The 13,888-nt window shown below is 35.8% G+C and overlaps 1 long non-coding RNA gene across 1 annotated transcript; it reads right to left on the bottom strand.

Annotated features, from left to right (window-relative positions):
• Nucleotides 1-544: 544 nt before the first annotated feature.
• On the bottom strand, nt 545-6,277 carry LOC149776207 (uncharacterized). The gene is made up of 5 exons (XR_016416252.1): nt 6,139-6,277; nt 5,065-5,164; nt 3,828-3,878; nt 1,440-1,601; nt 545-928 (listed from the first exon to the last, which is right to left on the bottom strand). It is a non-coding gene; the product is annotated as an uncharacterized LOC149776207 (long non-coding RNA).
• Between the last annotated feature and the right edge of the window lie 7,611 nt (nt 6,278-13,888).

The following is a 13,888-nucleotide window of genomic DNA, read 5'->3' as shown; positions in this document are numbered from 1 at the left end:
AGCTACACTTTTGCATATTTAACCTTTAACTCTCTCACAGGAACCTCCTGGCAGCAGTCAGACATACATATGTAACAAATTTGGTAAATTTCCACTAAGCAGTTTGGGAGGAAATAGATAGCAGAGAGATGGACGGACGAGAAGACAGCTGAAGGGTTTTACAATATCCACTAGTTAAAGCGTCGGGATAATTACCAAACGTCAAAGAAACACGTTTTTCTAACAATTATAAATATTGTTAACGTTGTATATTGTTCAAACCTATTCTCATTTCTCAACTGTTAAAGGTGGGGAGCAGTATGCCGCACACTGCCAACATAAAGAACATACGATATTTTAGTAGAATATTTTCTTTCACTTTCGTGATACAAACTTTTAAAACATGTCAAGAGAAATTTCATTACCTATTCTATTAAACAACAAAGTAAGAATAGCAGGTTGTCGCTATTATAATTGTTCTTAAAATTATTCTATAAGAATGTATCACTTTAAAAATGATACCATTACGGCATGTATTTATAACAGACAAAAAACACTGAGAACATTGAGTCAGAAATGGGTGGATTTATTTACACTTCAAGTACTGAATTCTTCTTCTTCTTCTTATTATTATTATTAGTAGTAGTAGCAGTATGAAAAGTTTTGTCACATGTTACACATAATTACATTTCTTGATATTTATGCATTAAATACTTTCGTATTTTATCAAAAATTGAATTTGTTGTGGGGAGATATTAAACGTTTAGTAGTCATTTTTAGGAAGAAAAGAAAACGTGGCAAATGTAACTGCGTAGATGGAAATTTGGAGTCAGTATTTTTATTATTGATTTCCTTTGAATTTTGTATTTATGCCTTATAGGCACCACAAACCCCAAATACAATTTTGACCACTGGGGCAGCATCGTAGCCCACCGGCACAGCAAGTTCCCTGAAAGTAGAGTGAGAGTACAAGTCAGTAACAGTAGTTGTATCAGCAGTAGGATGACAATGGTACCGTGGATGAGATCATGGGAATGGTTTTAAATATGATGTTGGTAGTGTTGTTGGTTGACATGTGTTATGTGGTGGAAGTAATAGTAGTAGTTGTCTAAGCCGTTGACTGTTTGTAGTACAAATACATTAGTTAGTACTTCAGTTTCTATACTTGTAATCTGATGCTTTTATAGTAATCACAGTATTTGTGCTGGTCATGAAACCAGATCAAAAATAACAGGAATCATGGTGATGGTGTGTAGTGGTGTCATTGGTAATTACTGTTTGGATGATATTCAACGATGATGTTGCCTACCTACCTACCTACCTACATACCTACATACATACATACATATACATACATACATACCAACCAACGGACAGACAATGGTGTAAACTTAAACGTAGAATAGGTTATCGAACCCGTCCGTACAATAAGATTTCCAAATAGGGTTAAGAGCACTTACACCAATGTATGGGCAACATCTCCAGCCTCCCGAAGAGAAACAGCATGGTTGAAACCCTGGGCAGGACCATTGTGGGTTTGGACATATGAGGCCAACGTTGCTACTGACAGCCATGGAAGTGCTTACTTGTTTCATTTTAGGTAGTTCCTGTGGTTCCTCCGCCTGGACATATAAATATTCAACTATGTTAATACATCTTCTGATAAAGTAGTGAATAGGTTAATCTATGACAAGAACGCGTAAGGTTGTCTCCTAATTTGAAATCTGACATTGAAATTAAAATTTACGATAGTCGTAAAAGCGTGAAAGTCAAGAAATTTTGTGTTTAGCTCAGATTTTAATGAAATTTTGTCGTCGCTCAACCTACCGAATTGTGTCATAATTATGCTGTAGTGTGTTGTTGGTGATGTTGTTGTCGATAGTAATTGTAATACTATCATGATTAACAATATAAATATTAGTAATTGTTGTTTCTGTGTTGTAATGATAGTACTATTAAATGTTATTGTTGCAGTTATTGTTGCTATATTGTATATCTATTTATTTCTGGTAGTATAAGCGTGGCAAGACAATAGTGATACAAACTAAGGTGTAATACTTTACGCATCGTACAATATCCACAACAGTCAGGCTCACTCGGACCGTGAGTATAGTCACTGTATGTTTATTAAAATACTTCACACAAAATGCTATTTATCTACACACCGAAAAACATTGTACATTTTAAAGATAATTAATTGGTTGACACGGCCTATGGTAGTGCTAATTTGTAAAAATAAAAAAATAAAAAATCATTTTTAGAATTGTTACAAGAAATCTCACTACCTTCTCGTTGAGAATAATAATTGTGCTTATTAATCACTTCTCTAAAGCCTCAAGTTTGTTGCTAATTGACATGAAAACAGAATGGTATTTGTAGAATTGTTCTTTCTTTCATATGGACTTATTCACGAGTAATATTTTGAAACGAAAACCCCGACGATCGATCGTAAACACGAGCCATCTAAACGAATGGTTGTGGGTTTGTTCCAATAAATTGCTTGCTCTCATTCTTTCAAGGCATTTTTCCAAGAATGTTGTGACTAAAAGACTCTATAAAACAAAATAAATTTTCAAATCTTCAAACTTTAGTATGTATTTAATGTATACTATTAGTTGAAGAAATTGTGCAGTTATGGCAATAAACATTACCCGACACCTCCTTATTATAGTACTTACAAGACAAAAATTGGGTGCCACGCTTTTGGGACCACAAACTGAAAAAGTCCTAAAAGCTGTGTTGAAATTTATAGAATATAGATCAAATCAAGTTATCTTATTATCAAAGACAATTATCAGGGTTACAAGCCAGTAAACGTTAAAAATGTATTAATCAGCAACGGTTGCGTAGCTTTTGATATTACAAACTGTCAAGGTCCCACATGCTGTAGAAAGTAGAGATTACAGAATAATTCGGGCTTATTTTAATAACAGCGACAGATAACAGCTTTATGAGATATTAATTGACTGCACAGAATTACATTGGACACGGCAGCTTTTAGGGCCACGCATAGATTAGGTTCTACAGCAGTGTTATAATGTCTCAAGTGCATAGAGTAATTCGAGTTTGACAAGTTGAAACGCATCATTAGAACTTAGCTCAAATACTAAAATCACATCACATTAAGTCAAGGGGAAATAATAAGCTTTGATACGTTATACAAGACTTTTTATGCAAATATGTGGACAGGTCGTACTGAAAGTAGTGAAACTATCAATTCAGCATGGAGATTGAGATTACATTTTTTTCACCAAATGTTATTTTTCAGGCAGACAGCCACGAACGATACATAGGTATCATGGCTAAACATTCCTGCCCATTAATTAACGTTAAAATAGTGGTTGTAGTGTTTTCACATAGAGATTTATAAGTTTGGCAGCAAAGTTTAGCACCAGGATTACTTTATGCTGTTCGAAGCTTCACCCCCCCCCCATTTTTGTTCTCTCAGTCACCTACCCCTCAGAGTATGGTACAATTTCCGTTAAGATTTTGTTTTCATGAAACACCGGTCATGCATTGTACATTTTTATTTGAATAATTAGGGACAAAATTATTGATTTATAGGAGACTGTATAATACCGATACTATTTATTTTAGATCGTAACTATTTCAGATGTATTACTGGCTATGAAATGTACGCGTACTGAGCTTTTTTTTTTCCATCATTAAATGCGGTACCTTAAACAATTCCGACTCAGTAATCTAACCTTCTTTTACATGCATTTTACGCAATTCATTTTATTTCTATGTTCATTACACTTAATTATCTTTATACTATTGATTCCCTTGACATATTAATATTTAAATGAACTGCTACCACTCAGTGATATAATTATTTGCAAACTTACTTTGACAAAGAATGTATTTGCCAATATGCACACCGCCAAAAGAACAAGCATCTGTAAATAGAGAAAGAATAGAAATAAATAAATGCCTACCAACATACGTACATGCAGTATATATATATATATATATATATATATATATATATATATATATATATATATCAATCAGAACCTGACAGGCGTTCTTTAGAGTGCCGCAGGCAGTAGCAAAGCCTTCTAAGAACTTTTATTTGTTTTACCTTTTACTAGCATCATTTATTTGTTTTGGGGAGCACAACGTGTTAAACACTTGTTCATGTAATTTTTTTAAAGCAACATTTTAATCCCTCTGGTCGATGTCTGGTTAGCAATTTGTACTCACAAATGGCAAATTGTTGCCCCACATCTGTTTTGACAGCGAGATTATGTAATCTTTAAACTTCAAGCCTTGGTTTGAAGATTTAAATGTTTCTTCCCTTGTACAGGTCATATAATGTTGCATACCATTCTTTAACGTACACTCAGTGTGTTCTGACTATGGTTGTTGATTGAATCGTAATGAAAATGGTCATATCGACCGATAAAAATCAGAATATTTTAATGCAAAAAGTACGTTTATAATTATCATTTTATCAGTTTGCTCGTTTCTTATGATACTATATTAAGTTATGCACACATCAGATATTCCAAAGCAGAATCATAATTGATTTAATAAAAATGTTCTACGGTTTTCGTCTCTTCTCATCATGTAACACAGTTTTTCCCTTCTCAATTTCAGAATGTTTCTCATAAACGTATTGTGCAGATTCTGAATAAGCGGCATATGTGGTATGTTTCCTAGCGATTCATTGTAATAAAAGAGGCTATGAACGGAAACACTTTGTTAGACCTCACCGATTATTCAACAATGCCTAATCACTACACAACTGGTGAGACAGGCTTGCTTAAGACCGGACTAGAGAGAATTTGTATAAATTATTTACGTTTGGATCAAATTTTGGTCGGTGTACTATTATGAATGAAAATTGTAGCTTAACTTCGGGCACTATTTAAATGCTGTAGCGCCATATAGAACTGTTGTTACTCCAGAAAAATGTTAAGATTTCGCTAGGGTATTTCCTGATAATTGTTCTCCTAAATTGTCTACTCTAAATCGTTTGCGAAATAGTACATTTTGTAAAGAAATATTCAGTATTACTCGTTTAACAAATGAGACATTATAGAAACAATTATAAAATAATTCACATACTAATATACTTGCCTTGATTTCAGAAAGAACTTGCGTAGTAATTTGTTCTAATTTTATCCTAGCTTTGCAGCTTCTGTTCTGCTTTATTTCTTTTATACAGCGACAACCGGACCTATTTGTCGACCAATGAAAGATGTACATCGTTTAAACAAGTAAGCGTGTGATGTAATTAAGCAGAATTCTCTTCATTGGGTAACACTCAACTCGAGGTTGAAGATACCACACACAATTTATTTCTTTGATGTATATATAAATTATTTTTCGCTGAAGTTCAAGGACGAATATATAATTTAATTCTCTTCATGCGGGTACCATTGATCTACATCTAAACAAGAAGTATATTTATCTTTAAAACAACAAACTTCCTCGTTGTATTTATATTTTAAAACTAAAGGTACAAATGACCTCGAAATAATCTTGATATTCCTTTTAACTCGAAACGAAATTAATCGTATGGCCATGCATCATTTAACGAGAAGTATCACTAAAAGACTTAGAAGTTTACTTAATAGAAACTTCTATCCGGTAAGAGAGTTTGTATGACTCGTTGCATCGACAATGTATATTGTTTAAATAAATTATTCTTACGAAAATTCGACAATTTGGTTCTGTAAACGTACAGTTATTCTTAACAATTAGATTGTTTACGAAGTAAATTTGTGCATTTAGTTTACTTTTGTATGTTTGCATTCAGCGTATTTGCTGTTTATACTTCTTTCAGTGGTATCCAAATTTATAACAAGTACAACTTGGATAGCATGGCACACTAGAACAGACAGACACATGGCATTAATGTCTTAAAAAGTAAGCAGTCATACTCTCTCTCTCTCTAAATGATTGTCACAAACGTTTCGAATACAATAAACACACACACACACACACACACACACACACATATATACACACGGAGCTGACGTATATATATATATAAACGACTGACCAAAATGGATGTTTATGAATTATAAACAGATACGACATGGATTAAGAGACAGTACATGGAACCGAATGAGAGAGGCAGAATAGATATATATAGCCACGGAGCAGCAGTGAAAAGAAAAAAGAAAGCTATAGAAGGGAGATACGTACGAAACCAATGTCGAACGATATGCCACCAGCAACGGCAATTGTCCTTGGATGGCCCGTAAAACCCTTTTATACAATGTTTGATCCGGGAGTCAGGGTGTGTGTCGGAAACACTTATCAGCTTTATTAAGCTTCTTAAGATATTTGTTGACACTTTCATAAGGACCAACTCAAAGCCACCAGGAACCATATGAAGATATGTAAGCAACTACTGTTTGTCCACAACACACATAGAATGAATAAAACTTATTTTCTCCAGAAAATTATTTGATGGCGGTAAAAAAGAAAAAGAACAATAAACTTCAGAATCAGTTAGTGGTGTGAAAGTAATAGCCTAATATATTGTCGTATATTTTCTAATAAATATGAACAATTCTCCGTTTCACATAATTAGCGTGTTTATAAAAAAAAATGCTTGAATCATACGAGACTCAATTTATGAATGCAGAAACTGAGATTTCATAAACTGATCAGAATAATAACGAATAATGAACGTAAAAATAAGCTGAAATTTCTCTTGATAAAACATCTGTGATGAAAGGAAGATAATAGTTTCTGTACACTTCTTTCAGTTCTCAACCATATTCATCAAGGTTGGAGAGATCCTGCACTTAAGGCATGCACGACGCCTATTATTTTGTATTTATAATATAAAAGAACCCACAAGCTCGTGGTGGATGAAAGGAAAGGTTCATAAATATGTTTTATCGTAGAGTCATCTTTTAAACGGCATGCACTTAGAGTAATAAAGACGTCTGTAGTATCTGAAGTCTTGAAGTCTGCTGACAGAACCATGGCTATATTCCTAACAAATATAGAATGGTTCCTGCACAGTAACTTCAGGTCACTACCGCATATCTTGACAAAACTCCAGGTCTTTGAACCCACTGGTGAAAAATCTGCAGATCCAACCGTATCGTACTAGATCATACATAAAAGACAAGATAGCTTGGGTGTATAAATGTATCGCTGACAGTACGCTTGGTTATTATCGTTTCACTTGATAATAATTTGCTGCGTCTGGCACTGAGCCAACGATTTAATTTTCTAACGTGAGATTCTGTATAACCTAATATTTGTTAAAAATGATATACTAACCTAATTTGCAATTATACAAAACCGTTTTGAAAAATCGGAACAAAAGCTTATTTTGCCAAAATCGATTTTATTTGAAACACGCATACGCACAGCGATATCTACATAATGTTGCAGATAATTTCCTTAATGAATATGCGATACATTTCGATTTCATGTGAATACAAGGCATCATTTTTGAGATTTATGAATTTTCGATTCTGGGCTCTCTGTGAGTTTGTGTTTGTGAATAAGTATTATGGAAATGAGTGAGCGTAGAACACATGTAACTCTTTGTTAAATGTGTGCCACGAAAGTAGTGCTGCAGTTGCTGAATCAACTTTTATGCAGACGATCAGTGAGCTCCAGGTAAAAAAGAAAGACAGTCAAGATAAACCATCCTGAACGGCTGAAAATGTAAGGAACCTTCAGGCAGATTACGGATAAAATCAGATGGGAAGAAAATCATTACTGGAAGTAGAAAAAAACAAAATGTGCATCCATATGAAGTAACTGACGGTCAATAAACAGGACCATGTACTAACAGTAAAGTAACTGACGGTCAATAGCCAGGACCAAGTACTAACAGTAAAGTAACTGAAGGTCAATAGCCAGGACCATGTACTAACAGTAAAATAACTGACGGTCAATAGCCAGGACTATGTACTAACAGTAAAGTAACTGACGGTCAATAAACAGGACTATGTACTAACAGTCAATTAACTGATGGTCAATAGCCAGGACCATGTACTAACAGTAAAATAACTGACGGTCAATAGCCAGGACCATGTACTAACAGTAAAGTAACTGACGGTCAATAGCCAGGACCAGGTACTAACAGTCAAGTAACTGACGGTCAGTAGCCAGGACTATGTACTAACAGTAAAGTAACTGATGGTCAATAAACAGGACTATGTACTAACAGTAAAATAACTGACGGTCAATAGCCAGGACCATGTACTAACAGTAAAGTAACTGATGGTCAATAGCCAGGACTACGTACTGACAGTAAAGTAACTGACGGTCAATAGCCAGGACCAGGTACTAACAGTAAAGTAACTGACGGTCAGTAGCCAGGACTATGTACTAACAGTAAAGTAACTGACGGTCAATAGCCAGGACCAGGTACTAACTGTAAAGTAACTGACGATCAGTAGCCAGGACTATGTACTAACAGTAAAGTAACTGACGGTCAGTAGCCAGGACCATGCACTAACAGTAAAGTAACTGACGGTCAATAGCCAGGACCAAGTACTAACAGTAAAGTAACTGACGGTCAATAGCCAGGACCAGGTACTAACAGTAAAGTAACTGACGGTCAATAGCCAGGACCATGTACTAACAGTAAAGTGACTGACGGTCAATAAACAGGACTATGTACTAACAGCAAAGCAACTGATGGTCAATAGCCAGGACCATGTACTAACAGTAAAATAACTGACGGTCAATAGCCAGGACCATGTACTAACAGTAAAGTAACTGACGGTCAATAGCCAGGACCAGGTACTAACAGTAAAGTAACTGACGGTCAGTAGCCAGGACTATGTACTAACAGTAAAGTAACTGATGGTCAATAAACAGGACTATGTACTAACAGTAAAATAACTGACGGTCAATAGCCAGGACCATGTACTAACAGTAAAGTAACTGATGGTCAATAGCCAGGACTACGTACTAACAGTAAAGTAACTGACGGTCAATAGCCAGGACCAGGTACTAACAGTAAAGTAACTGACGGTCAGTAGCCAGGACTATGTACTAACAGTAAAGTAACTGACGGTCAATAGCCAGGACCAGGTACTAACTGTAAAGTAACTGACGATCAGTAGCCAGGACTATGTACTAACAGTAAAGTAACTGACGGTCAGTAGCCAGGACCATGCACTAACAGTAAAGTAACTGACGGTCAATAGCCAGGACCAAGTACTAACAGTAAAGTAACTGACGGTCAATAGCCAGGACCAGGTACTAACAGTAAAGTAACTGACGGTCAATAGCCAGGACCATGTACTAACAGTAAAGTGACTGACGGTCAATAAACAGGACTATGTACTAACAGCAAAGCAACTGATGGTCAATAGCCAGGACCATGTACTAACAGTAAAGTAACTGACGGTCAATAAACAGGACTATGTATTAACAGTAAAGTAACTGACGGTCAATAGCCAGGACCATGTACTAACAGTAAAGTAACTGACGGTCAGTAGCCAGGACCATGTACTAACAGTAAATTAACTGACGGTCAATAGCCAGGACCAGGTACTAACAGTAAATTAACTGACGGTCAATAGCCAGGACCAGGTACTAACAGTAAAGTAACTGACGGTCAGTAGCCAGGACTACGTACTAACAGTAAAGTAACTGACGGTCAGTAGCCAGGACTATGTACTAACAGTAAAGTAACTGACGGTCAATAGCCAGGACCAGGTACTAACTGTAAAGTAACTGACGGTCAGTAGCCAGGACTATGTACTAACAGTAAAGTAACTGACGGTCAGTAGCCAGGACCATGCACTAACAGTAAAGTAACTGACGGTCAATAGCCAGGACCAAGTACTAACAGTAAAGTAACTGACGGTCAATAGCCAGGACCAGGTACTAACAGTAAAGTAACTGACGGTCAATAGCCAGGACCATGTACTAACAGTAAAGTAACTGACGGTCAATAAACAGGACTATGTACTAACAGTAAAGTAACTGACGGTTAATAGCCAGGACCATGTACTAACAGTAAAGTAACTGATGGTCAATAAACAGGACTATGTATTAACAGTAAAGTAACTGACGGTCAATAGCCAGGACCATGTACTAACAGTAAAGTAACTGACGGTCAGTAGCCAGGACCATGTACTAACAATAAATTAACTGACGGTCAATAGCCAGGACCATGTACTAACAGTAAATTAACTGACGGTCAATAGCCAGGACCAGGTATTAACAGTAAAGTAACTGACGGTCAATAGCCAGGACTACGTACTAGCAGTAAAGTAACTGACGGTCAGTAGCCAGGACTATGTACTAACAGTAAAGTAACTGACGGTCAATAGCCAGGACCAGTAACTGACGGTCAATAGCCAGGACCATGTACTAACAGTAAAGTAACTGACGGTCAATAGCCAGGACCATGTACTAACAGTAAAGTAACTGACGGTCAATAGCCAGGACCAGGTACTAACTGTAAAGTAACTGACGGTCAGTAGCCAGGACTATGTATTAACAGTAAAGTAACTGATGGACCAGGTACTAACAGCAAAGTAACTGACGGTTAATTGCCAGGACCATGTACTAACAGTAAAGTAACTGATGGTTACCATGTACTAACAGTAAAGTAACTGATGGTCAATAGCCAGGACCATGTACTAACAGTAAAGTAACTGACGGTCAGTAGCCAGGACTATGTACTAACAGTAAAGTAACTGACGGTCAATAACCAGGACCATGTACTAACAGTAAAGTAACTGACTGTCAGTAGCCAGGACTACGTACTAAAAGTAAAGTAACTGATGGTCAATAGCCAGGACCATGTACTAACAGTAAAGTAACTGACAGTCAATAGCCAGGACCATGTACTAACAATAAAGTAACTGACGGTCAGTAGCCAGGACTACGTACTAAAAGGAAAGTAACTGACGGTCAATAGCCAGGACCAGGTACTAACAGTAAAGTAACTGATGGTCAATAGCCAGGACCATGTACTAACAGTAAAGTAACTGATGGTCAGTAGCCAGGACCATGTACTAACAGTAAAGTAACTGACGGTCAATAGCCAGGACCATGTACTAACAGTAAAGTAACTGACGGTCAATAGCCTAATTTGTGTTATAAACAGGAATTCACAAAAGACATATCTTACCAACAACTGTAGTCATAATAGGAAGTTAAAAGACGTACAGCAAATAAATAAGCTCAAGCCGGCACGGACTAAATTGTTTCACGGTTTTGCATATAAATAGTTGTCAGATGAACATAAACCACTCTATTTTATGGGGGAAAGATATATTTTGTAATCATTTGGACTAAATGGAATCGTTTCGGTTATTGTATAGTGTACACGTTTACAACGTGAGGCAAAATGTTGCATTCATGGTATCCACTAATCAATTTTTTACTATCAGCATCCACTTATGTACTATCCAACACTAAGTTATCTACAATCCACCGACAAAGTACAAATATCTATCATCAACACAATGTTTCATATATATATATATATATATATATATATATATATATATATATATATATATATATATATATATATATATATATATATATATATATATATATATATATATATATATATATATATTACCAACTTAACTATACTAGGATCACCCTAATAAAGATATACGGTCAGCCTTTTCTATATTATTTCCACCCAGCATAAACACTTCTTTTCATAAATAAAACAATCATCCTCTTAATTCTTCCATATCAACGCCTGCTCTCCTACTCACCTCACACCTTTAGATGTACACGAGGCGGTACAACATCATTTAAATCCCTTATCAACAAAATTAAATTCATTATCTCAATTACCACCCGATAAGTCAAATTATAAAGTAAAAATCTCTACCTTCATATGTCACCCTCACATTATGACAGCCAGTTTGATGGTAGGTACATGGGTGCTGGATAGTTTATAACTTTGTGTTGATACGTGGTTGCTGAATAGTAGATAGCTGGTTGGTATAAACTATATTTAGTCTGGGTTCTGGATATTAGTCGGTTAGGTATTCGATAGTATATAACTAGTTGGTAAATATCATTAGATATTAGGTAATTTGATGTTGATAGTTGAAAATTGGTTGGATGAATAGTATATATCTGAGCGCTTCATAGGAAAGAACCTGATGCTGATAGTATATAGTTGGCAAGTGGATATCATAATTGGTTGTTGGATAGTACATACTTTCGTGGTGGATATTAGATAAGTGGATGATGGATAATAGATAACTGTTTGACGGATAGTAGATAACTGGGTGTTGATAGCAGATATTTGTTGTTGGACAGTAGATATGTGGGTACTGGTTGTTAGATAACTAGGTAGAAGCTAGCAGATATATCGGTATCGATCTGTAAAGATTATAAGGATGGTACTTTTGTTTTAAAAGGCAGGTAAGGGAGGGATAAGGATGTGATAGAATGGGCTTTGGAATTGAAGTTTATAAGTGATCTGGGCTTTCTGACTAGATAACTGGGTTTTGGATACTAGTTAACTGGATTTTAACTCTCCCTCTCTCTCTCTATTTTCCACACAAACACGCAGACACACATGCTTTAGTTTGGTGATTACTTGATGGTTTTCGTCAACGGATAAAATAAATTTAACGTAAGAAAGGGTGTAGGGATATTATTGATGGAAAGAGATATTAGGGTTGAGGAGAAAAAAACATAGACTGGAGCGAAATGTGATTGCAGTTTTCTTTAAAATCGTAGGTTAGGGAAATTATTGTTGGATATAGGGTAAGGGTTATTGGTTTAATTTAGAAAGGTTTTAAATTCTATTTTTATACGCCTTCTTTTCTCTTTTAAACACACGCACCACTGTTGAAAAACAGACGGAAAAATACAACATTTCTGGTCAAGTGCAGACCGTCACATCATGCCACACTGTAACAAAGACGATATTTTCTTTTCTTGCGTTAATAACGGATATATTTCATCGTGTGGAATCAAACGTGTGATATTTTAACGTGACGAAGCCACGCGTTAAAATTTGTCGTTTTTAGTACCACAAGATGAAATAAATCCGGTATTAACGTAGTAAAAGAAAATGTTCTTTTTATTATATAACAAACTTGCTGTAGAATCGAATTTTTGAAGATGAAGCTCACTCCTATGCACAACACGCTCACCCCAAACCTCTTTCGTAAATTCATCTCATTTTCATATGCTGTTCATATAAACGTGACTTAAGAAAGCAGTAGGATTGGGTTAAACTAATCCGTCGGAGGAAATTACGTTTTGCAATTCGGTACATTTTTTGACCCTATCTGAAAACAATTCAAGTTCGATTCAGCAATGCTTCACAGAGGTTTTATCGTTGTTGTCAAGGAACTGAAAGGAAATGACTTACGAGAAACACGAACAGCGATTTGTCAGATTTCTTCATCAAAGATTGATGTCCATGTTTGAAATGCAAGGCAGTTCTGTTTATTTGCTCTTGCTAACAAAGTACTAGTTTTTGTTAATGCAGGTACTGCTATTGTAGGCACACACAATTAAGCGTCGCATAGGAAGACGAAAAATCTTATATGATACATTAATTAACATTGCTACCCATCATACAGTTGTTTTTATCGCTATCTCACTCTCTCATTTACCTTGCCGTTTGTCTGTTTGTCTGTAAATTTTACCACCATTCATAGGTCCAGAGACATCGTCACATGACACAAATTAAAATCTACGAAGCTCGTTTTCTCAAGGATTTTCGCCCGTATCTTGCTACGATGGGACACACACACACACACACACACACACACACACACAGAGCTTTTATCTTCAGGATTTGTGTCTGTAATTCTAGGAGTTGTTGATTATTTAATTCGGAATACCTTAAATTGTTTTTTCCCCCTAAATTTTCACTTTGTATTTTATGAAAATTAATCATTGGTTGAATTTTTCAAAGCTTGTTGCTTTTCAGTCTTTTCTGTTACTATGTAGATATATCCAGCGA

This window comes from Sinohyriopsis cumingii, chromosome 18 (genome assembly GCF_028554795.1).
Source record: "Sinohyriopsis cumingii isolate HCF-2022 chromosome 18, ASM2855479v2, whole genome shotgun sequence".
NCBI classification, from domain to species: domain Eukaryota; kingdom Metazoa; phylum Mollusca; class Bivalvia; order Unionida; family Unionidae; genus Sinohyriopsis; species Sinohyriopsis cumingii.
This window is presented reverse-complemented; position numbering and strand designations above follow the sequence as displayed.